The 25,366-nt window shown below is 43.5% G+C and overlaps 1 protein-coding gene across 3 annotated transcripts in view; it reads right to left on the bottom strand.

The window, feature by feature from the left end:
- The window catches only part of Nckap5 (NCK associated protein 5), an 831,052-nt gene that overhangs the window by 570,997 nt on the left and 234,689 nt on the right, over positions 1 to 25,366 (bottom strand). Inside the window, exon 1 of one of the 3 annotated variants that reach the window (XM_040738962.1) lies at positions 17,281 to 17,606. The exons of the other annotated variants lie outside the window; for them this stretch is intronic. The gene's annotated coding sequence lies outside the window, so the exon portion shown is untranslated. Of the gene's footprint in view, positions 1 to 17,280; positions 17,607 to 25,366 lie in introns of those variants that run through there. 3 annotated transcript variants of the gene reach the window in all.

Raw genomic sequence — 25,366 nt, 5'->3', positions numbered from 1 at the left:
GATGTGACCAGAGATATGCTTCAGTGGTTATGAGTGCATCTGCTCTCCCAGGACCTGGGCTCAGTTCCCAGCACCCACATCAGACAACTCCCAACCACCTATAACTCTAGATCCAGAGAATCTGACTCCTTCTGGCCTACATAGGCAACTACACCCATGGGCAAATACTCACACATGTGCATAATACTTTTTATATCATTTAAAATATGGAGAAGGAAAATATCTGCAAGATTATTGGTGAAGAATTAATTCTCAATTCTCATCTGACAGCATAGTCAAATATTTGATACCTCAGGGACCACAGATATAAATATAAGAAAACAGAAAAGTTATTGTAGGGGAAAAACATACAAAAACCTATATTTTGATGGCTTTCAGATAAGCAAAGGCTCCTTAAGGAAGACAGAACAAGTAAAGAGCATTAAGTGAGAAAGCTGATAGTTAATTTTCTTCATATGAAGAACTTCTCACACCAAAAACGCATTCCGGAAAGTTAAAAGGAAAGCTATAGGATAATAAATGCATTTTCAATTTCTGTACTCAGTTAAGGATTTGACATGTAAAATGTCTGTTGGCAAGAACATGAAAAACACAAGGCTTTCATACCCTGATGGTGGAGTGGGAACTGGTGGAATACCTGGATAAACACTGTGACTGTGTCAACCACAGCTGGACAGCTATGTACTCAAGCAGCAAAGATCATGGATAAGAACTAGGGAGATTGCTCAGGTACTAAGGTACCTTCCCTACAGGGACCTGAAATAGATCCCGAGTACCTAGGTATTAACCAGGACAGTGGCATATGCTTGTGAGACCAGCTCTGAGAAGGTCTCTTGGAACTTGCTAGTCAGCCATTCTGGCTACCTACTTGGTGAAGCAAATGGGAGATCCTGTTTCAAAATAAAAGGGAACAGGCCAGAATGACGCCCAAGGTAGACTTTTGTCATCCACATGCAAACATGCTGCATAAATACATGCAAACACATGAGTATGCATAGATGCACACACATGTATGTAAGAATGTTTATAGCAACAAGCTTCATAGAAATTCTAGATAAGGAAGCACTGCCTGCTCACCTACAGCCCATTATATAGAATTGTGGTATTCGCCAGTATTTAATTACTACACAGTGCCTGGAATGAACAGTCCACAAATGCTTACTTTAATCTAAGTGAACAGCACAATTCTAATATTAAAATGGAGGAACAGCCAAATGTAAGGACAGAATGCTCCCTTATATAAAGCTCAATGTGTGAGAAACCAACTTTAGATAACAGAAATTGGGATAGCATTTGCAGGTGACTGAAACAGGAACAAGGAGCATTGCTGGTTTCTTTCTCTTGATCCAAGAGCTGATCATCGCATGGTTTGAGCTTTGTGACAAGTCAAGGAATCACTGCTGCTTCCTTGCCAATCTATATGGATGCTCTACTCTAACAAAATGTTTTTAAATGACAGTCATAAGTGCACACCCACCCAGAACATACACCCATACACACAATCAAAAGTAAAACAAATCTATAAAGTGACAGATCCATTTCTACTTAACATGAGTATCTGATATAAATTCAAAGTATAAATATATCTCTATATACATTTATGTAGAGCTACACTTTACACTTATATGTAATTTTGAAGTCGGACAAGTTGGAAAGAATGAGAGTAATAGCAAACATGGTTAGTTTCAATCAGCCATTTAGCAAGTTCTTATACTATGACTAAAGTTTGCAAAATGACAGAAATATTTATAAACACAGAAAAGTCTTCCCCTAACTCTCCAGGACTTTTCAAGTCAAGGACAAAAGAAAGAACTAAGATTTAATTTGAGAGAGGAAGATGGAGGGAGCATAGGTGATAAAAGCAGACACTGCATGTCTATAATTCAGTAACAGTCAGCTCTCTAATGTTTCAATGGCACTGCTGCAGAGATATAGAGAATGGTAGCCTAGGCCTGGAATTATCAAAACAGGCCTCATGGAAGAGGCAAGCCTTAGAACCATGTGGAGACAGGGATACCATGGGAATTCAGTCTCTCAAGAGAAAGCCTGAGTCATGATGAGGGGAGGGAAACTGCTAGAAAGAACAGACTATACTCTCCCAAGGAGCTGGGTAAAGAAGGGCCACTGAGGAGGTAAATGGCTTGAAAACCAAGCTGCCTGCTAATGAAAGGCAATCACAGGATCTCCTTAGACACCTAAAAAGCTGGTTAACAAACACATTTATTCAAGCTTCTGTTGTACCGGGGGGGGGGGGGAATGGCCAATCTTATTGCATACTTTGAATTATAGTACATTATCAAGGAATAAAACAATTTTCCTAGGCTGTATCTAGTACCTACATCTTAGTTTTGTTTCCTGTTTGTCCTAGCCAGTTTTATGTCAACTTGACACAACCTAGAGTCATCAGGGAGGAGAAAACCTCAATTGAAAAAATATGTTCATAAGATCCAGCTGTAAGGCATTTTATTAATTGGGGATTTATGGGGGAGGGCTCAGCCTGTTGTGGGTGGTGCTGTCCCTAGACTGGAGGTCCTAGGTTCTATAAGAAAGCAGGCTGAGCAAGTCATGAGGAGCAAACCAGGAAGCAGCACCCCTCCATGGCCTTTGCATCAGCTCCTACCTCCAGGCTCCCACCCTGTTTGAGTTCTGATTTCCCTCAGTGATGGACTGTCACCTAAAAGTGTAAGCTGAAATAAACACTTTCCTCCCCCAAGTTCCTTATGCTTGTTTCATTGCAGCAATAGTAACCTAACCAAAACACTGTTGTTGTGATAAAATACCCCAGCCAAAGAAACCTAAGAAGGATGGGTTTACTTTGCTCACATTCTCATCATTTCAGAAAGTCACGGTAGCAGGAACTTGAAGCAACTAATCACATCGTATCCACAATCAAGACCAGAAAGCAATGAAGTAATGCATACATACATGTTAGTGCTCAGCTTTTTCTTGCCTTTTCACTCAGTCAAGCCCCCAAAACAGTGCTACCTATATTTAAGGTGAGTCTCCCATTGCAATTAACCCAGTTAAGACAACTGGTCACAAGGACCCCTATAGTCCAACCAAATCTAGTTATTTCCTCATCAAGACACCATTTCTAGGTAATTCTAGTTTGTGTCAAGTTGACAATTAAAACCAAGCACCACAATCCATTGAGGATGAAGTAGGGTAAATCAGAAACACCCTCAGCATTAGAGATCTTAGGAAGAAAGTATGCCTTGTAAGAGATCCTGCAGCCAACAGCTGGCATCTGGGACAATGCCTCACGGAGGCCAGAGATGCCATAATGGTTGGGTCATCAGGCTTCCTCGTGTTCTGTTCTGCACTACAGCATTGTTTCATGAAGTCTTTGATTCTGTGACATGCAGGTATCTGAATTTTACAGGATGAAACATAAAATGCAGTCTTTTCAAACTTATTTGCATATACTAATTATACATGATGACAGCTTAGTTTGTAAACACATATATTCTGTGTTTTGTCCCTATCTGTCCCAACTACAATCTTTTGTCTCCCTGTATCACTTTCATTGATTCCTTTTCTCTTCTAATGAATCCCTCTTCTATCTGCTTCCAGGTTGCTTTTGTTGTTTTGCTTTGCTTTGGTTTCTTGGTGACTAGATGAGTTTACCTAGAGCTATTTACAGAAGCATGGGTGAGGGGTTATTTACAGGACTGTAGGCAGCTTACCAGTGGTTGTACCATTAGAAAAAATGCATCTCTCTCCATTTCCCTTCCTCTCTCCTCTCTCTCCTTCTCTCCCCTCCCTCCCTCCCTCCCTCCTTCCCTCCCTCCCTCTCTCTCTCCCCCCTCTGTCTCTCTCTCCCTCCCTCTCTCCCCCTCCCTCCCTCCCTCTCTCCCCCTCCCTCCCTCCCTCTTCCCCTCCCCCTCTAGCAACCATTAACTGTCTATAGATCCTTCAAGATGGATGGAGCTTCATGAGCCCTTCCACTAGTACCTATAAACTGTGGGTATCCTCGTGAGGGGTAGAGCCTCTTGAGTCCCTCCTTTCCCTGATGAAATGTTGACAGGCCTAACTGGTACAGGTCTTATGCAGGTAATCGCAACTGCAGGGAATTCAAGAATGCAGCTGCCATGCCATGCCTGGGATATTCCACAACAGTCCACCCCTTCCTTAAAATGTCTTTCTTCTTGTAAATCCTTACTCAGCATTAAATGAAGAAGAGATACAGATCAAAATAATGAATAGCAAGACAGTGCTGAATCTATCTCCAGGAGGTATGCAAGCCTTCCACAGAATGACACCTTGGAGGCTTTACTTCTCCTTGGACCTCTATGTCCCAGATGTTCCTCAATCCAGCATAGCTTCCAATAGCCCCAAGTGAGACCGAGATTTAATCATCTTCTCTAAGCCTAATTTCTCCTACTTGATTTAGCTTACAAATTTTGAGATTTCCCAAATGGAATCATATATAGCCAGTACCATACACTATTTAAATTTATGTGTATTTTTAAATTGTTCTCTGTGTATGATCATTGAATGTGCTTAGCTTTGCTTAAGGAAGAACAAAAATGCAACTTGGAACACTGTGAGATTTCTTCTTTTTACACTATGCTATAATGGGTGCTAGGGAGATGTATTCATGAGTAAAGGGGCTTGCCACCAAGCTGCATGCATGCAATAAACAAGTCAACAGACAAATAAAAGTAAAACTTATTAAATGTCCTATAATTTGTAGCAGAATGAATGAGACAATGAGATGGAGAAACACCATGTTAAGGGAAAGAAGTCAGACATAGGAAAACAGGTCTTTTTTCATATTCCTCAAATGTAGATTTTTTTAAACTGAATAAAATGAAAGCCAGAACCTCAGTGAAATGGGAAGAAGACTATTGGCTAATGGTTTGGATATGCAATGTCCCCGCAGGCTCATGTGTTTGAACCCTTGGTCCCCAGCTAGTGTTGCAGTTTGAGAAGTATATGGAAACTTTTGGGGGTAGAGCCTTGCTGGAGAAAGTGAGTCATGGGGGACTGAAGCTATTATTTATAGGCCAGCCCTTCCTCTGTTCACTATCTGCTACCTGAGTGTAGACGCAATGAGATAAGCTGTTTCCCACTCCTACACATTGCCCTCCCTGTCATGAGGGACACGATCCAAAACGTGAGCCAAAACAAAGCCTCCCCCCCTTTATGTTGTGTCTTGTGAAGTAGTTTGTCTCAGAAATGAGTGAGACAGCTACAGTAGTTATGAAAATACCATTTGAGATCTTTAAATCCTAGAGCAGTGGGAGTGGGAGTCTGTCACCCCTGACAACCTGAGGATGGGCTGAAGAATCTGAAGGCTCCACACAACGGAATGAGGAGGAGACAGGAACATTACTTACCCTGACTTGACTAGAATATGCAGTATCCATGCACTGAGGTGCCGTACTGCACCCCATATGCATGTGCAAGCATTCATCACATTAGCATCAGATGGTTTTTAAACATTTAAGGAGATAGAAATGCTTAACTACTCTGACTTAGTCATTGCCCACTGTATATACATATCCAAGGATCACCCTGGATCCCATATTTTTGCACAAGTGTTAAAAGAAATGAATCAATTATCTTAATGGTTGCCAGGGTCCTGCATAACTTTAACCACACAAACCTTGCTCCAGTGAGACTAATTAAAGGCTGTTTTATGACCACCTCCTTAATGTTGCTGATATAAGAGATAAGGGATGCTGAAAACATAGTTATTACACACAATAAATTTGATTCCATGTTAACCCTTTACCCCTCTTAAAAATCTGTAACATTTGATTATAATCCCATAAAATTTCCCAAGCCCCTCAAATTGTACAGCTTACAATGAAAATCACATAAGCAGGTTCTGCCTAAGCACAAATTGGCATCATCTTAAATTTAAAAAAAAAAAAACCCTTTTGGCAGACTCAAGGTCTCATGTGGTAAAAGCATTCAAATCAGACACACAGCACTGAATGTGGACACTATCCTAAGTGGTCAAAGATCACTTGAGCTTTCTTTAAAACTCCAAAGAATATAGAAAACTGCCACCCACCTGGAAACACAGTGACTTCCAACACCCTCTCTTTATTTAAAATCTTTTAATTTTTCATCTAAATTAGAAACAATCTATTTTATATATCAATCCCAAATCCCTCTCCCTCCCACCCTCTCATGCCCCCCCCCACTGACTCCCCCATCCCTCACCCAAGGGAGGGTGAGGCCTTCTATGGGGGATCATCAAAGTCTTTCACATCATTTGGGGCAGGGCGTAGGCCCTCTCCCACGTGTCAGTTAGGAAGCCTGGGCAGTCTGTGGGGTCTCTGGCAATGGAACCAGTATTTATATCTAGTGCATGAATGGACTTTGGGAGACAACACCCTCTCTTTAACACAGACTGTTTCTTTTGTTTGAGTTACAAAACTGTATATAGTGCACACCTGCTTGCTAAGGCCAGGGGAAGACACAGGATGTCGGGTTCTAACACTCTCCACCTTGTTCCCTCGAGACAGGGTCTCTCATTGAACCTAGAGCTAGGCTGCTAGCCAGCAAGCCCCAGCTATACACCTGCTTCCCATAATGCTGAGGTTATAGGCATGAGTATGACCACAAACAAGTTTGCTGCATGGTTTTCTGAGAAGTGAACGTAAGTCAGTCATCATGCTTCCACTCAGTTCTCCTAACTGCTGAGCCCCCATCACCACAGCAACCCTTTCTGCTGTAACTCTTCAGGTTTGCCTCAATATACTTGTTGCAGAATTTCTCTGAAATACTTCCAAATGTCTTCCTCTGTGAGGAAATAGGAAATGGATATTTTAAAGCCCTGTCAGGGAATGTGTGGTCTGCCTGCCAATAAGGTCATATGTTAATTGCTTACTAATAGACAGAGCACATTATTGATGAAGTGTTGAAGGCAGCTGAGGAATTCATCCTAAAACTCTCTGTGGATATTCTGTAGATACAACTGTTGCTGACTAGGAAGAAAACAGTCTTTGTGATGACAGGAAGTGGTAAGAAACTAGCCATAGTGTACAATTCTCCCATCACCAAGTCACAAAATGTCCCTAGGTTCAATGCTCTATTGACCAAGTGTCTCTTTTACTATCTCTTAATCAAAGTACACCCAGTTCCACAGGGTGATACATATCTCACCCCCTGATGTATGCTACTCATAAAGGAGAGAAGACCTCCATCCAACCAAAAACCTGGCAAGCTGGATGTGAGCAGGCCTACAGTGTCTGCACTATCTCCCATGTGCATTTCCAAGTGCTCTGTGAAGCAACTCCTCTCTCCCAGTCTCCATAATGAGACTTTCAACACCCTAACACAGTCTCTATTCATCAAAAGGCCTTCTTCACAGTGGTATGGACTTAAGAGATAGCTCAGGGACAAGGACCTGAGTCCAGAACACAAGGAAAAAGGCCAAGGAAGGTGGTAGAAACTTGTGACTCCAGAACTGGGGAGGGTGATAAGGGTACTTATCTATGGCTTGTTGACACAGCCAGCCAAGCATACCTGGCAAATAAGAGATGCCACCTCAAAACAAAAGGTGGGCAGCAACTGAGGATAGAGAGTTGAAGCTGCCTTGTGACCCTCCAAGCAACATGAACATGTACACATGGCCAAATACATGTGTGCACCTACACACACACACACACACACACACACACACACATACACACACACACACAACAAAGGAGAGAGTGGAGGACCTCAACTACTGGGAGGAAGATAGAATTGAAGGCAGGTGCTGTGGTCTCCAGCCCAAATTCCAACACTACCTTCCCAGGTGTCCTTAGAAAACCCACTTGAACTTCTTAGGCCTTTGTTTCTTAATGTTTAAAATTGAGAACAATACCAAAGATCCCCGTGAGCCACACTGCTGCTTTAAACACCTCTTCCATATACAGCTGGGTAATCCCGGGTTCACAGTGATGTTCTTTAGCCCACTGAGGCAGCTCAACTGCACATGCAATGCTGACTGCTCTGTCACTTCCTCCCAATGAGTCAACAGAGCCAAGCCAATCCTCAGCAGTGACTATTTCTTCTCCTCCCTTCCTAATTTCCAGTTTACAGGTTTCTCCAGCCTGACAGCCATAGTTCTCTCCCCACTACTAAGCCTGAGGCTCCTGGTGGTCCTGGAGGGTCTGCTTCCTCCTCTTCTGTCTCTCCCCCTCCTTCTCTCCTAACCCCTAGGCTCCCACCTAGTCCTTTCCCCTCTCCCCTATTTTCCTCTCCTCCCCTTCTCTGTCCTCTTTCTCCCTCTTCATTCCCTCCCTTTCTCTTGCCCCTCCCCCCTCTTCTTGTTATCTCCTCCCCCACATCCTAATCTGGTTTCCCCTTTCCTCTCTCCTGGTCCCTCTCTCCCAGTCCTCCTCTTTTACTTGCCCGCCTTCCTGCCCTCTTTCTCTTTCTTTCTTCCCCTATCCTCCTCTCTCTTTCCTTGCTCTCCTCCCTGTCCTTTCCTCCTCCTTAGCCCTCCTTTACTTGGAACAGGCCTTCAAGTTTATTTATCCTAGACTATAGTTCGTCTTTCAAGCACTCACCTGCACTGGTCTGCTGTCCATAAATTATCTTCTACTATTTATTCTCATCCATTAAAACAATAACGTGTCAGAATTCTGCCTCCATACTCCCTGCACCCCAGATGCCTGCATCCTAACCCTCAGCAGCTATGGGTTTGGAACCTCTCACAGCAAGACTGGGTAGACTGAAGAATCTCAAGACAAAGATGATTGTGGGTTACCTGTTGGCTTGAAGTCATCAGCAGGGTCTTTAGAGGGGACTGAGAAGAGTCCCAGTCACAGAAGCCATTCAGACAGAGGCACAGGTCAGAGGGCCACTCGCTGGAAAGGCCACACACCAACACGCTTGAGTAGCCTTTCAGTTATGGGAAAGACTCCCCTGTGCCTGAGCCTTCACAGAGAATGCAGCCCTGCCCACGACCTGAGCTTGGACTTCTGATTTCTAGAAGTGAGATAATACAAACGTGCTGTTCTGAAGCGCTAAATTTGTAACAAATGGCTAGAAGCAGCATTGGAAGTCCACGTGCCCTCCCCCTCAGAGTGCTCTGGTTGCTCCCATCCCCCAAGTCCCCTCCATCCCAGCCATCCTTCCTCCATCCTTCTCCATTCCTCTCCAGCAAATCTTTAGGGAAGACCCCTCACTTACTAACTCTGAAGTCAATAACAAATCAGGAGCAGCCAGACACCGTCTCTGTGTGAGCTCAATGGGACATGTACACCACATTTCCCACCGACCTTGGCGGAGGAGGAGGAGAAAGACTGTAAGAGCTGCAGGCTGGGGGAGGGGACTGCTGCTGTTACACAGTGTCTTCTGAACATGACACGCATTGCACATGTGAGCTCACAGGGGATGCTGTCACCTGCACAGAGCTGTCTGAAGTCAAGTGAGTCACCCTTCCGGCCTGGGTGGTGAAACATGAAAGAGCTCATGAGACCCCACTCTTAAATGAGGAGCTATTGACAACTGATGACTACTGAGGAAGGTGTGAGTTTTCTCCACAGGTGTGACTCCTGATAGGTGGACCATGCCCCAGTGGATGGCCCTCCATCCCAGTACATACCAGCAGCATTAATTAGACTCAGTGAGTTTTTTTTTAAAAGATGAAGATAGAAGAGAAGTACAGGGGATGGGTCTTGGAGCAGTCAAAAGAAGGGACTGTGCAATATGTGATCAAAAATATATATGGAATTCTCTCAAAACACAAATATATTTATATATTTTTTTAATCTAGCCACTGAGAAGTACTTAAGGGAAGGAGTGAAAGCAGAGAAATTTTTTCATGAGAGCAGAGGAAACAGTCACTGAAGACAGCTGCCAGAGCCTGAGCCCAGCGGGGCCTTGACCCAGGACAGAAGCAGCTGGCTGAAAGCCCAAACCCAAGCAAGCAGGAATAGGCAGGGGAGAGTGACCATGTTTCAGTGGCCACTGTGTGTCCCTGGATGACTGGACCCCATGCGTTACTTATCCCTGGCACCCAGCATGCCAACAGCCTGGGCATAGAGACCACTTGAGGCATGTGAGAGCCTGTGCCAGGCTCGCCTGCTGAAAAGCAAGGGGCAGCTGAGGACACAGCCTCAGGCTCCTTGAGCACCAAGGACGACGGCTGGGGACTTCCTCAGTGGAAAAGCACCGAATCGAAAACAAATCCTCTCACGTTGACTTTTAGAAGCCTGATGGCTCGATCTGCTCCTAGTCACCATCAAACTGGGGACCAGAAAACTGGCACATGTATGTGGTCTCTCACACTGGTTTGTGTATATGTTTGCGTGTATGTTTGGGTGCACATACAAATGTTCACATTTGGAAGCCAGAGGTCAACCTTGGGTATGTGTGTGCATCTGTGTGTGTATATACACACAGAGACACAGAGAGAAAGTGGTGTATGTGTGAGTGTGTGTGTGTGTGTGAGTCGGTGAGCACATCCAGGTATGCACATGTAGAGGCCAGAGGTACCTGTTAGATGTCTTAATCAACTGTTCTCCATCATGTCTGTTTGTTTTCTGAGGCAGTGTCTCTCACTGAGACTGAAGCTAAAGCAGTCTTTAGGCTAGAATGACTGGCCAGCCAGCAAGTCCCTGGGTTCTGCCTCTCTCCTCCCTAATAGCCGTATGGTTACAGCAATGTGCCACTCTACCTGGACACTGAGAATCTGAACTTGAGTCCACATGCTTGTACAGCAAGCACTTTGCCCACTGAGCCATCTCCCCATCCTCCCTGAAACATGTATGCCTAAATTATGTTTAAAGGCCATTGCTTTTTCATGAAATGAAGACAAGACATGATACCCATGTGTATTTCAGCTCCATAAGCAATACACTGCACTTTGTGTGTCTGAGTAGTTCTCTAATATCCAAATTACAGGCTCTGAAATTATAAAAAAGCCTCTTACTGTCTAGCCATAATCTAATAAGATTATTTGATGGGCTTTGGGGCTAGGGAGTTGGCTCGGTGGGGAAAACTACTTGCTGAGAAAGCATGAGGACTTGACATCTGTAATCCCAGCGTCATGCATTGGGTGGGGATGACTATGACGACTGACACGGACTTATGAGGGCTTGCTAGCCACATCCCAGCCCCAGGGTCGATAAGAGTGTGATTGGGCAGGACACCTGATGTCCTCCTCTGGTCTCTGCACACATGCACATAGGTGTATGTACCCATCTCAACCATGTCTTCTATAAACACAGCTACTCACATCTGTGCTGATGTAAGAATGGCCTGAGAAAAGGACAGGAGAGGAGACACTGAGTTTCCATCTTCAACATGGGGACCTCTTCTCATCACAGCTAAGCAGACTCCACAGCAAGGCACCTGACAAGCCACACTCCTGGCCCCTGCTGAGCCTCCTCCACAGCTCAGAACACAGAGCATTTGCAGGGAGCATTCCTGCTGGGAATTTGTCTCCTTCAGCCTCTAGTGACTTGTTTCTTCTGCCCTGTCACCGATTTAGGCCAAAAAGTACACTCATTTTCCTACCCCTCTGTGGGAGGGAGTTCATTCACCTCATTTTACATCACAGATTTCCAAAGCCAGAGCAAACAAACACAGAAAGCTGCCTCTCCATGTCAGCCCTAAACAGGGTCAAGACTTCTAATGATTTAGTGTACAATATCTACAAATGGAAATTTGTATCTTATCTGTTACTTGTGGCATTCATGCCAATATCTAGAACCATCTGCTGAAATAGCCATTTACCAAAGCCTCCACCTCACCCCCATATTGCTAAACAGGTAGAAAAATCGCGGTGGGTCTCCCTAAGCATATCTCCTCAGCTTATGAATGGGATGCACAGGCTGGGCTAGGTCCATTCATTACTATTCCCAGCTCTCTTATGGGGTAATAGCACCAGAGTTTCAGGGCCAAGATGACAGCTTCTTGCCAAAGCTGTCTCTCTCTGGAGAGCAAGTGTAACAGTCCCTGTTAGGCACCCAGGCTACCATCTCCAGCTCTTCCATTCATTAATAACAATACAACTTGTATGGAGAAAGCTCCAGACTTCTCGGAAATCTGATCTGGATTAGACTCTGTGGCTAAGAGCATATCTGTTAAGAAATAGATGGAAGGGGGAGAATGAACACATCCCAAGGCTCTGTGACTGAGCACCTGTAGAACAAGAGTGAGGACCCGAGTTCAGAATCCCAGGAACCACAAAGTACAGCAACCCCTGCGTTAAGCTGGTCTATACCAGGAGTTGGAAATGTGCTCGTTCTTTTTTGCCAACTTTCACTATGTATGCTTGTTTTCATTTGTGTGGGCATATAAAAGGTGATATTCTGAATGTGGAGGTCTAATGTGGACATCAGGAATCATCATCCATAACTTCAACTGTATTCATTGAGGCAGGGTCTCTTGACCAAACCCAGAGCTCTCTGATGAGGCTACTCTTGCTATCCAGTTTGCTCTAAGGATCCTGGGTCTTCACCTTACCCCAGGGCTGTCACACTTACCCCGTATTTTTCACGTGGGTTCTGGACTCTGGTCCTCACCCTTGTGTGGCAAACACTGCAACCACTGAGCTATCTCCCAAGCCACTGAGCTCAAGCCTTTTGCTGATGTAGTGACCCTGTCCCCTCTCCTTATGTGCAAGTGGCCCTGAAGTGATTGCCCCCTTCCCCTCCCCTAGGGGGTGTGCACTCCTCCACTCTAGCTTCCATCATCCTGCCGCACTGATCCTTTTCTCTCCAGCCAGATCCACACTCAGGACATGATATCATCTATGACTACATCCTTTTCCCCATCTAAACTGTAAACTTCCACAGTGCATTTGTATCTGTAGGCATGTTAGCATGAGTGATATGTGCAGGCGTGTCTGCAGACATGTGTATGCAAGAAGAGAACAATGGCCAGCCTTGGGCATTGTTCCTCAGTTGATTTCCATTTTGTTGGTTTGTTATTGTTAAACATTTTATGTTATTCTTTGAATTCCATACATGTATACAATGAATTTTGACCATATAAATTCCTCTTATCCCTCTGCTACTCCAACTGGATCCCCACCTCCCATGCTCTCCCATGTATGAATATTAGGGCTATAGCCAACAGCTTTCTGGTTAGATTAAAGGCCACTGTGGTATTCTGACTAAAAAGGGCCTCCATAGGCTCATATATTTGAAGGCTTTGTCTTTAGGGAGTATCACCATTTGTGAAGGATTAGGAGGTATGGCCTTCTTAGAGGAAGTATGTCACTGGACATGGGCTTTGAGGTTTCAAAAGCCCAAGCTAGACCCAGCAGCCTCACTGTCTGTGCTTACAGATCAGAACATAGCTCTCAGCTACTTTTCCAGCACACTCCTGCTTGCCACCATGTTCCCTGCCACGATGATCATGGACTAAGCCTCTGAAACTGTAAGCAAGTCCTCAAGTAGATGATTTCTTTTATAAGAGTTGACTTGAGCATGGTGTCTATAGAAATAGAACAGTAATGAAGACAGCTCCTCCACAGAAAAAAACTCATGCCAAGTACTGTAAATAAGGCCAAGAGTCCATAGCTCAGAGCTCATAGGCCCAAGAAGAGAAGCTATTGCTATTATCTTTCTAAAATGATATAGTATCAAACTATCTTCTAAATACTTACCCTATACCCAGAGATTAGAGAGCTCAAAGTCTCCACCACTGAAGCTCCCTTATGCAGTGAAAGGACAAAGCCTGTTAAGCAGAGAACCTGAATTCACTTCCCAGCCCCCAGGCTTACATCACACAACTACCTCTAACCCAGCTCCAGGAGAACTGATGCCCACTTCCAGCTTCCAGAGTACACACACACACACACACACACACACACACACACACACACACAAGAATGTGTGCACCATAACTTCCATATAATGGTGATCTCTGTGTGGTGCCGGAGGAGATTCAGCTACAGAGTTGTTATATGAAAAGGATCATCTTATCTAGTACTAAGAGATGCAGAAACGACAGACATAGAAGACACTAAAAGGCCATGACCCTGTCAGTTGGTTTTCTTATGTGATAGGAAATAGTGTAAGTCCTTGACTTAGTAACTATTTTTTTACCCTTAACAACACACAAAATAACATAAACTTTTTTCATATTTTATAGAGGAATGCCTGCCCAAATTACAGTAATGATAAATGATGGAAGGATTGGGGATGTAGATGTAGATGTTGGTAGTCTTCTTGCCGAACAAGTAGGGGGCCCTGGGGTCTACCCTCACCACTGCATAGAAATTAGGCATGGAGGTGCATGCCTGTAATCCCAGCACTGGAGAGATGGAGGAGGAGGATCAGAAGCACCCAGATCATCCTTGGTAACAACAAAGCCAGTTTAGGACCAGCCTAGACTACAGGAGATGTTGCTGCAAAAACAAACAAACAAACAAAACAAACATAGTCTCTTAGTGTATCTAACAGTCTTCATATCAGACAGTCCCTAACAAGAAGTTATTCTGCTTAAAATTGCTTTGAATAAAAATCTACAGAATAATACATAAGATTAATTTGATACCCAGAATACCAACCAAAACTGTGACTTCTGGCTGGAAATCTAGAAATTATTTCTTGGAGGAAAGTTGCAAGGGATATTCACAGCACATTATAGAAGGCTGTCCTCTAGTCAAGGACTTGGAGAATGAACAAACTATAAGGTAGGCTTCTGTCCACGTATATATCACAAAAGAGCATAAACTGCCAACATGAGACATCCTCTGGTTTTAAAGTAACGGGGAAACATTATGGAAACCTTGTTTGTTTTCATCAGGCTTCAGGGGAGCCACACAACTCCTACTTTGTGTCCAAGTAGAGAAAATTGCTCCATGACTGAAGCGAAGAGATGCTAGAAGCTTGAGGATATCCCAGAACGCTTTGTAGCTGAAGAGAGCTGCATCATGCCTACTCATTTTGCTTAATCTAAGACTCCTGGCAACCCCTGCTAACAGTTTCATCTAAATTTTAACCCTAGGTCAAGGAGAGCCCAGAGCCCCAGGAAGCTGCATCCTGCAAGAACTAGCACTTCCTGACCCACCAGGGCACAGGATGGAGTTTCCTCTCAGCTGCACACATGGTTTGTGCACTTTTGCTGCTTTCCTCTAGCTGCAGTTGGGTAACTGAGCTCAGGAGCTGCTTCTGCTGTGTTTACTCCATGCCTTAAAGCTGCATCGGCTGCTGGTTTAATTTCCAGTGAGCGCCTTCTCTCTGGTTAAGCAGGATCGGACGGCATTAGGGGCCTTTCTGAGGAATCCATACTATTTAAAATTCCTGCTGCTGGGATTAAAGAGATAATGCCTGAGGAAGCCCTTTGTAGACTGTAAAGTCCTAATCAAATGGATGATGCCATTATGATATTCACCATCAGAGCTCTGCCCAGCTTTACTGGTGACTTCAAAACCATTTGGAACCCCTCCCTGCTTCCTGCCCACCCAAGGGGTCCACACTGGTGCCAAGTTTTGGGAATCCCTTCCAGGAAGTTTTGTTTGATACAAGTAAATGAATGATTCAAAAATATCACGAGGGTTTCCAAAGCAACATGTATACAAGGAAAAATAAAATAAAAGCTAAGTCTGATGGTTTGGATAATGAAAATACTCTGCCAAAAATAGTGGGGAATTGGGAAGAAGTGAAGAAGGGAACACTCTTCTAAAGATAGTTTGCACACACTTTGGGCAGGAGGAGTACAATGGGTCAGGGATTTATACCAGTTCAGAAAACCTGTTTTGACTTCTGATAACCTGGAAAAGAAGGCTGTCATGCAGAGGGGCACTAAGATTTGGGTTTGGAACAGAAGCCATAAACTGTTAACATTTTAGAAGTTGTTCCCTTTGTTTTCTAGGGACACTAGGAGTAGGGATGTTGAACACGGCATGTTAAGAAGAAGGAGTTACAGGTGGGAGAGAGTGTGGACAAAAGATGAGGTGGTAAGATGACTAGAGCCCTCTGCCTTGGGAGGCTGAGGCAGGCTGGCTGAGCCCTGGCAGCAAGGCTATCCTCTGACCTCTATGCCACTTGTGCATACATGTGTTCTCCTGCACACAGAGACACAGAAAGGAAGAAGAGGTTACAGGCATGAAATTTACTTCTAGAAAATGATTTTGTAAACATTCACAAGAATAGTTCTGGATCCTACTGTAAGGGCGGGGTGAACAAAAATCAAAGGCACTAGTAACAGGTCGTGCATAGGGACCTTGTTTATCTGAGCCAAATTGCCAAAAGCCACAGGGACGAGAGAAATGCCAGGCGGTCACTTGTGTTTAATGAGGATATCCCAACAGTCCCTCTAAGGATTGAGGTGAGCGTGGGCTAGAGAAGGGTCTCCCTCCCAGGCAGTATGCAAGGCAGCTTCACTCCAAAATAGTATTGTACTTCTGCCCATCAATCAGAATTAAGAGGCTTAGGAGACATAGGCAGTTGCTGGTGGCAACTGGGCACATGCTCTGATTCAGCGGGGGCAGAGCCTGCACTGAGGTGGGGAGTACCTGAAGGAGTGAGAAAAAGACCCCAGCCTGACAAACCAGGTCAGGGACCTGATACATAAGAATAGGACAGGAAATGGTGCTGTCTGGAGTCCCTCACTAGCTGCTGGGGCCAGGCTTTTGGTGATGGTTCAGGTTGCTGACCTTAAAGTCCTCTTGTGCCCCAGTACACTGACTTTCCAGGAGAGGAAACTATCAATGATACTTCTTAGGAGGAAGAAGGGGCGGAGCCAGAAAGATAATGAATGAAGGGGCACAGTGGTGCCCAGCGTCCAAATTAGAAGCCTCCCCAGACCCAAATGTTGTACTAATCTGATCACTGTAGTGGAGACCAAGCAACAGACAGAGGTCTGGAAGCTCAGGGAGGTCATGCTACTTAGACTCACATCCTCCTCTGCATGTACCGTTAAGAAAAGTCCAACAAGCAAGGGAGCCTGCATGTACAGGGAACACTGAGCACGTGTGCGTGTTTCCATGAGCGCTTCCAGCACAAAGCAAGGTCCCACAGGTGGAAAGGAGAGTGTAGGATGGCCCGCTTAGGGAGTTTAGGAATGGATGGTGAATGCTAAACCCCTGTACATCCTTCCTTGATTGTCCTGGAGCTGACTTTCTGAGAAGAATGATTCTTCAACCTGGTGGCACCTCCCAGAAATCCACCCCACCCTCTTTGGGATTCTGTAAGCGATTCGGGGAGGGTGACAGTGTCATTAGCAACAGGGGCAGAGGTGGACCAAGAAGAAACAGAATGCTTAAAAGCAACCAGACCAGCAGGCACTAGGAGATACCCAGGGGATGGAGGATAGGAAACAGCTCTGGGGACATGCCTGGGAGGGTGGAGGGAGCTGGCGTCCTCTTACCTGGCCTGCGGGGGAGCATTTTGCAGAGGACTCAAGTCGTGGTGGGGGCTGCCCGCCTTGGGGGACAGACCTGCAGTGCCGTCACTTGGGGGGAAGCAAGGCGCTGGCCTGGAAGCCCACAGTTGACAAACTTGCCATGTCAAGCCTGTCGGCGTGCTTGCGCGTGCTCCGCAGACCGGGCACCTAGGCTTTTGTTGTGTCGCACGCCTCTTGTCCCCAGCTCGCGCCTGCCTCCCAGTGTCCCAGCGCAATCTGAGCCACAGGACCTTCCTCCTCTCCTGCTCCGCCTGGGGACAGCAGTGCCACTTCCCTGGGAATCTCGCACTAAAGAGATGCCAACCCAACCCCCCGGCCCCCAAGCCCGTGGTATTGCAGGAAGCAGCAGCAGCAGCAACAGCAGGCGCAGCGCACTCCTATGGGTCCGTTCTGGCCCTTGGGTTCCCACCCCCACCCTCTCTCTCCCTGCCCCGCCCCCCACTCTGAAGCGGCTCAGAATCCACCCTGTCAAATCCAGCCCATCTGGTGCTGTCACAATCAGTTTCAACCCAATGGTTCCACCAATCTCTGCCTGGAGTTAGAGTTGGGGACCCTCCTTGGGAGGGAGAAAGAAGGGATGCAGTAGAGAGGGGAGATGGGGGCTCTGAATGCCCAGAGAGGGGGCTTGAAGCTTTGACTGTCTGCCCCAAAGCAGGGAACTGAAAGAAGAAGTGGGTATCCAGAAGGGGAAACCTTGCTTTCACTTCCCAGTTTACAGAAAAAAGAAGGGGGGCAGATCCATTCCATCATCTCCTAGCTCCCTCCACAACCCCATGCCTAGTCCTGTTTGGGTGGAACAAATTTTTGCTAATGAACTAAACAAACAGGTTCCTAAATCTTATAGAGCTGGCACAGCTATCCAAAGTACTGTTTACTGGCAGGTAAGAGCTGGACCCAACAGCCATGCCATGAGTATGGAGTCAGAAGTGGTCCCCAAGTCCATCTGGAAGCAGTGCCTATGTTGGAGGAAGGGCTGGATGTAAATGGCGAAGATGCCCACTGTTTGCCTTCTGCTGGCATTTCTGGAGCGAAGGGGAAATCCACTTGGGGCAAGAAAATGTTGGACCCAGTTGAGACTCGTTTTGTCTTAAAAGAATTCTCATAAATTTCCATTTTCTCATGAAAATGATACTTTCCAGAAAATGTTGTTTTATTAGCAAATAACGACTTCTAAGATGAGGATTTCACAAGCCTAATAGTTTCTTCTTTTGGAGAAATGAGGTATTCTTTCCAATAATATCCTCTGAATTATTTCAGTATAATACTTTAGTATAAGCATATAAGTTTGTATGTGGCTGATAGACACGTGGATTACCTCAAGAGTTATTTTTTCCTTCTAAGTCTAATAAAAAATAATAGTATTCCCAGAGACACATAAAAAGTCATGAGGCATAAAAGAATATAAGTAGAGGGATAATACCTCATTTTGTATATTTATTTCAAGTTCTGGGAAACATTCAATTACCTGGAATGACAAAGTTTGTCGGAGCAGTCGCTTGATGGGTAAAGAAACCACCAGTGGAAAAGTTGAAAAGAAAGAGAAATCAAGCCATTTATTCATAGAAGTACAATGGCTAGGAAAAAATAAATATACTTAACTGTGAAAATTGAATAGAGCTTTAAATTAACATCCAGGTCATTCTCTTGCTTGATACTGTAGTGGAAAAATATGTGCAAGATATATCAAGCACCCACCATTTATCTGGGCAGAGGCTATGTCTTCTGCTCTTTTTAGTATAGCCCAGTGGCAACTACCATTGTGAATAATGAAGGCTTCATGCTATGATTTCCAGACTAGTATTCAAAATGGCAGGCATCATTCCAAAGCAAAGTGGGTTTCTAGGGTGGCCCTCTGAATGGTGAATACTATAATGGGTGGGCATAGAACGTTTTCCTAATATTCTCTCTTTTGAACCCTGTACATGTGTGTGTGTGTGTGTGTGTGTGTGTGTGTGTGTGTGCGTGAAAGTACAGGAGCATATGCCTTGAAGTGTGTATGGAGATCAGAGGACAGCCTCAGGTTATCCATTCATTTGTGCCTTCGATCTTGTTTGAGACATGGTCTCTGTTGTTCACTACTGTGCACACCAGGCCGTCTGTCCCATGAGCTTTCAGGGGTTCCTCTGTCTCTGCCTCCCATCTCGCTGGGATTACAGCTATGATCCTGGATTGCACCTTTGCAAGAGAGCACACATACAAGTGCACACACACAGGGGCACACACACATGTGCACACACCCTGATCTTCTATTGCTTACATTCTGGAGAGAAGACTGTTCACAAGGAAATAACAGAGATGACGCTTAGTTTCTGCTAGGGGTTAAGGAGAAATACAGAGAAAGAAAAGTATGGTGCCAACATGTTTGCAGAGTGAGCCGTAGAGGCTGCACTAAGGCTGAGCTGTGGGTAATGGGACAGTTTTCAGCTGTGCTTATGGCTAACTGGGAACATCTTAGAAACATCACCACTCTGTGCCCTCAGTGAAATTACTGTTCCAAATCAACACATGAAAAGCTATTGAGTAAAATTCTGATGGAGTACACTGTTCAAATCCCACCACCATTGGCATCTCATTATTTTTGTAAATTGCAAGAGAAATGATTACACTAGACAAGGGAGGAATCTTACTTGTTGTGCAAGATGGATGAGAAGTACATAGCATTTTTTCCATAATTGTGTGGGGGAAAAATCATGTTTAAGAGTCAGCAAGCTGGGTTGGCAGGTAAAGGCACTGGCTATCAAAACTGAGGCAGTAAGCTTGATCTCTGAGACCTTCGATGGAAGAAGAGAACTAACTCCTGAAAGCTGGCCTCTGACCCTGCAGATGGGCCTTGCCAAACACCCATGCACATATATACACACAGAGAGGGAGGGAGGGAGGCCAGGCAAAACATAATATTTAAATTATCTAAGCAGGCCTTTTGTACTAACTTTTTCTCGTTGAGAAGAAAGCACATGGAGAAACAGATGAATGACAGCAAACACAACACAGAGGCATGAACGGGACTCAGATCATCCAAACACTTGTCAATTCCATGTCTTTAGGTGAAATGGGCAGATGCATCTAAGTAGATGGAGGGCTGTGCTATAACCAAGTATAACTAAAGGGGGTGGTGCTTTCTGATAAACAGAAAGCTATGGAGCTTATTTCGGGAACAATTAGCATTTCCAAATAAGGCTAGGGCTGTATGACAGTAAAAAGTTTGTATTTTACTAGGGGATGAAAATATTATGATTAACAATTAAATGGCCCGTATCTCCCAAGGACATATGTAATTGTGTCTACTATTCATTTTGGAAAGTGTGAACACAACAAAAATGTTAACTTGGAGAATATTGTCTCTTGAAATTTTTGATAGGTTGTGATGAATCCACGCATCAGACACAGCATGATCTTCAACCCACGTGTGCAGATGCACCAACAGAATCATGGGATTCACAACACCACACTTATGAATAAATGCTGAACATGTATTGATGTTAAGTTGTGGGAAGAACAACATCCTATTACTCTGGTCTTCCAATTTTTCTGTACATTTGAGAATTTTCTCCATAAAAGCTGAGAAAAACGTACTAATAAAATGGAATCGATAACTACTTATAAGGGAGCTAAAACCATTTAAACGAGCTGTCTTAAAATACTAATTTTTAGGCGGAACTACAGAAAGACGCTGAGGAAAATTAATAATTTCAATGTATATTCTGTAAGTCAAACAAAGTTGAAAATTAATGCGTAAAGCTCATGACAAATTTCTAAAGAGAACTCTTACACAGAAACAAGAAAAAAAATCAGTCTAATAAAGGAGAACATAAGGCACTGATTCAGGATCGATCAAACACATCCAGTTAAATAAATTTTACTAAGTGAAATCAATATGTGAGGAATAAAAGACTACAAAAATAAAGCTATAACAGAGTTTTAAAAATATTAAAACCATTTCACAATGAACACACTTTATAACAATAAATCTAAAAACAGGTAGTGAGCATTATCCCAAGAGGAAAACATAATTAGACCCATTTCATCATACAGAATCTTGAAGAATTAAGTAGACTGAATTGCTGATTTAAAAGCACTGTCCCTAGGTAAGCAGTCCTGCCTGTCCCTGAATGAAACATCCTCTAATCATTTATGAAGAGTAACTGCATGGGCTGGATAAATAGGAATTCACTGGCCCTTAAACTATTCCTAGACCCAGGCACCCCTAACCTGCCTAACAAGGCCGCTTCCAATGCTCCTTGCCTGTTTCCAAGCATAGGGAAGGGGGAAAACATTCTACTTACTTTAGGGTGTATTTTTACTTTATATACACAGGCATTGTCTGTATTTATACCACAGGCATGTCTAGTACATGAGGAGGCCAGAAAAAGGCATACGTCTCCAGGAACTGGAGTCACGGACAGTTGTGAGCCAGTATGTGGATGCTGAGAATCAAACCTGTGTCCTCAGTAAGGACAGTCAGTCATGTCAGCCACTGGAGCTTTCCCCCACCTCCTATACTTACTTCTGTTATTAATCTAGTACAAGTAACAATTTAACCCAATATCTGGAAATACAATTACAGACTGACATCCATGTGAAACTAAGCAGAAAAGTGTAACTGCATTTCAACCACACAGTAGTCAAGTGATATTCAATACAGGAGCACAAGTTTTGTTCCTGTTAGCCAATCCATTGGTATAACAGGCCATATTAATAAATCAAATGAAAAAAATAAATTGTTCCCTGCATAGACATATAATATGAAATGTTGAAGAAAATTTAACACGTGATTGAAAATACAAGAAGATAGGAGTTGGTATATTTTTCTCAATGTGGTTGATATTAAGGTTCATAACACACACACACACACACACACACACACACACACACACACACACACTCCAGCACCTCACCCAAACAGGGATACAACTGACACATTTGACTCAAGCATAGATAAGTCCAGCGTTCTCCAAAACTTCTCAGGTATGGAATATTTTATTAGAGACAGAGTAAAATGGGCTATAGTAGACAAAGAAATAAGAATGGAAGAAATACAACCACTCTTTTCAAAGGAGACACTGTCATGAGTGGGAAAATGACAGAAATCAGTGGTGAAATTAATTCAATGAAATTTAGAGTTGGTAAAATTTAACCAAGGAAGTCTTTAGGTGCCCTCACTGATGCCAATGGATTGGTACTAGAGTTTGCAATTAGCAAATATTTTCATTATCAACAAAGAACATAAAATACCTAGGGAAAGTTATAAATAGAAATACATAAAACCTGGAAGGCAAACATCAAATCCTAGCTTGGCACAATAGGAGATTTCTACTTATCCTTATGATGATGCCCCTTCCAAGTCACTATGGAAAATCAACCCAGTTGTAACAGAAATAATAGCAAGGCAGAGCCAGAGGGATGGCTAATAGGGAAAGGGCACTTGCTATCAAGTTGGGTAGAGACCTGCACACTAGCAATGGGCGGCAGGGACAGGAGGACCCTGGAGACCACCAACCAGCCAGCCTCACTGAAATGGTGAATGCCATGGTGAGAGACCTGACTCAAAAGCTAAGGTGGAGAGAACTAGAAAACACCTAAAGTTGACCTCTGGACACTCATGTGCAGGTACAAGCACCCCTTCACACACATACACAAAATAAATAAAATAAAACTAAAAGAACATGAATCTTCATTGACAACCTGTGAAAATGATTCTTGGGACTGGAGAGAACTCAGTAAGGCTAAGACCATTTGCTGCTCTTCCAGAGAACCTGAGTTCAGTTCCCAGCACCTAAATCAAATGCCTCACAAGCACCTGTTAACTCCAGCTTGAGGTGATCCAATGCCCTCTTCTGCCCTCTTTGGGAATTGCACTTACATGCACATGCACATACAAAGAGACATTTATGCATATATAGTCTTTAAAAAGAAGATATATGTTTTAAAAAGATATTCCTTTCTTTCAATGACACATTAGAATCAAAGATATGCTGGGCACTGGTGATACATGGCTTTAATCTCAGCACTTGGGAGGCAGAAGCAAGTGGATATCTGTGATATCAGCCTAGTCTACAGAGCAAGTGGATGAGGCTCCAAAGCTACACAGAGAAACTCAAAAAACAAACAAACAAAAAAGATATACACGAAACCACTAGCTGAATTTTACCATTCTTCGGCTCTTCAAAATGCTCTAGCAAGTGGTTACTTACAGAGCCATTTACCAAACCAAGAAAAACATTTCCCAAAATATCAACAAAATTCAGAAACAGGAACCAAGGTATAAAGCCATAGTTACCACTGGGGGGGGCCATTCCTGTTACACACAGATTAAGACGGTCAAGCTACATGGCTCAGTATGTAAAGGAGCATGATGATAAGCATGAGGACCTGAGTTCAATTCCAAGGCCTACATGGCAAAAGATATTACTGAAAGTTTTCCTCTGACCTCCACACATGTGCCATGCCATGTGTGTACTCATACACTCTCATGCATAATAAATGAAGAAATAAATGCAAAAAATAAATTAAGAAGCAAATTTTCTTAGGTTACTGTAGACCTTTAAAAACAAATCAGAAAATTACACCTGAATGCAAATTTTGATACATGGTATTTTAACTCAAGCTGTTTCTTAAACACTAATATTCAGACAGAATAAACTTGCCTTGCTTTCCAGGAATTCTCTTTTATTCTAATTGTATAGCTCATCTGTAAATATTAGAAGGTAAAGGGCCATCCACTTTGCAGTCTTTGCTGGGTAGCTTCTATTCTGTCCTCACCTCACTGACAATAAGCTAGCCTTTGCAGATACAATGGAAGAAAGCCCTCTTCTACAGCAAGTGCCAAGTAGTATATTAATTTGGATATCCCCTACATGGCTGTCTAACGTGCTGTTTTGTGATTGTTGCTATCTTCGTTTCATCACAGCTAGTATTTCACAGGAAATTTGATTTTGTAGGTAACTAAGAGTCTAGAGCTGTGACTCAGGTCTTCTGCTAAGAGCCATATTCCACTCAACTTCCCACATGCTGCAGTCTCAGCTTCTAATTTTATTGTTTAGAAGGAAATTAAAAATACAATGCAATTAATTATTTTTCCTCCCAGGCCTTTTATCCCCCTGGAGTTTGGTGACCAAACGAAAACCTACCCAGTCCATCATCATTCCATTCTTAATCCTTTTCAGTTATTTTGTATGTGTATGAGTGCTTTGCCTGAATGTACATATGTATGGGTACCATGTGTATGCCTGGTGCTTAAGGAGTCAGAAGAGGGCATAGGAACCCTTGTAACTTGAGTTATGGATGACTGTGAGCCACTAAATGGGGTGCTAAGAACAGGTTTAGAACTTTAATGTTTTTAACATTGACTATGGGAAAGAATATAATATGTCAGAGATAACCATCCAATTTCTGATTGAACTAAAGATCTGATCCACAAGACAGAACTCAGGCATGAACTCTCTTGTACATCCAAGGCTGGGTGGGTCATGGGTCTTAGAGGAGCAGATATGTCTATTATTTATCTAAATTTATATAGAATTAGACCACACTGCACCCATGGAATAGTGCTGTGCTCTACCCTCATGCAGTAGATGGTAGATAATACAAAGAATCACAACTATTCAAAGTGCAGAAAATAAGTAACTGTGATGTGTTCTGCTCTAAATGAAACACCTAAATATCTCTATCTCTCTATGTCTCATACACACACACACACACACACACACACACACACACACACACACAAAATATCGTGTAATAGAAAAATGGTAAGAGCCATTATGGTACTACATATTGGGTAGTACTACTGTTTACAAGTATGCACATGAATGCACACACACACACAAGAGCACACATATTCACATACACACAAGTATTAAAAGAATGTCCAGGTTGTACCTATAACATGTATTTGAAACAGCCATGAACTTTGGGTCTAAACTCAGATCCTATCCCCCAAATACCTTGTTTTATATACATAAATGTTGACAAATCTGAAAGAGTTGACAAAACTGAAGCACTTGTGATGCCAGTCATTTCAGACAAGAGACACCCAATCTGAGGATCATAG

This window comes from Mesocricetus auratus, unplaced genomic scaffold, assembly GCF_017639785.1.
Source record: "Mesocricetus auratus isolate SY011 unplaced genomic scaffold, BCM_Maur_2.0 Super-Scaffold_100676, whole genome shotgun sequence".
Lineage (NCBI taxonomy): Eukaryota > Metazoa > Chordata > Mammalia > Rodentia > Cricetidae > Mesocricetus > Mesocricetus auratus.
This window is presented reverse-complemented; position numbering and strand designations above follow the sequence as displayed.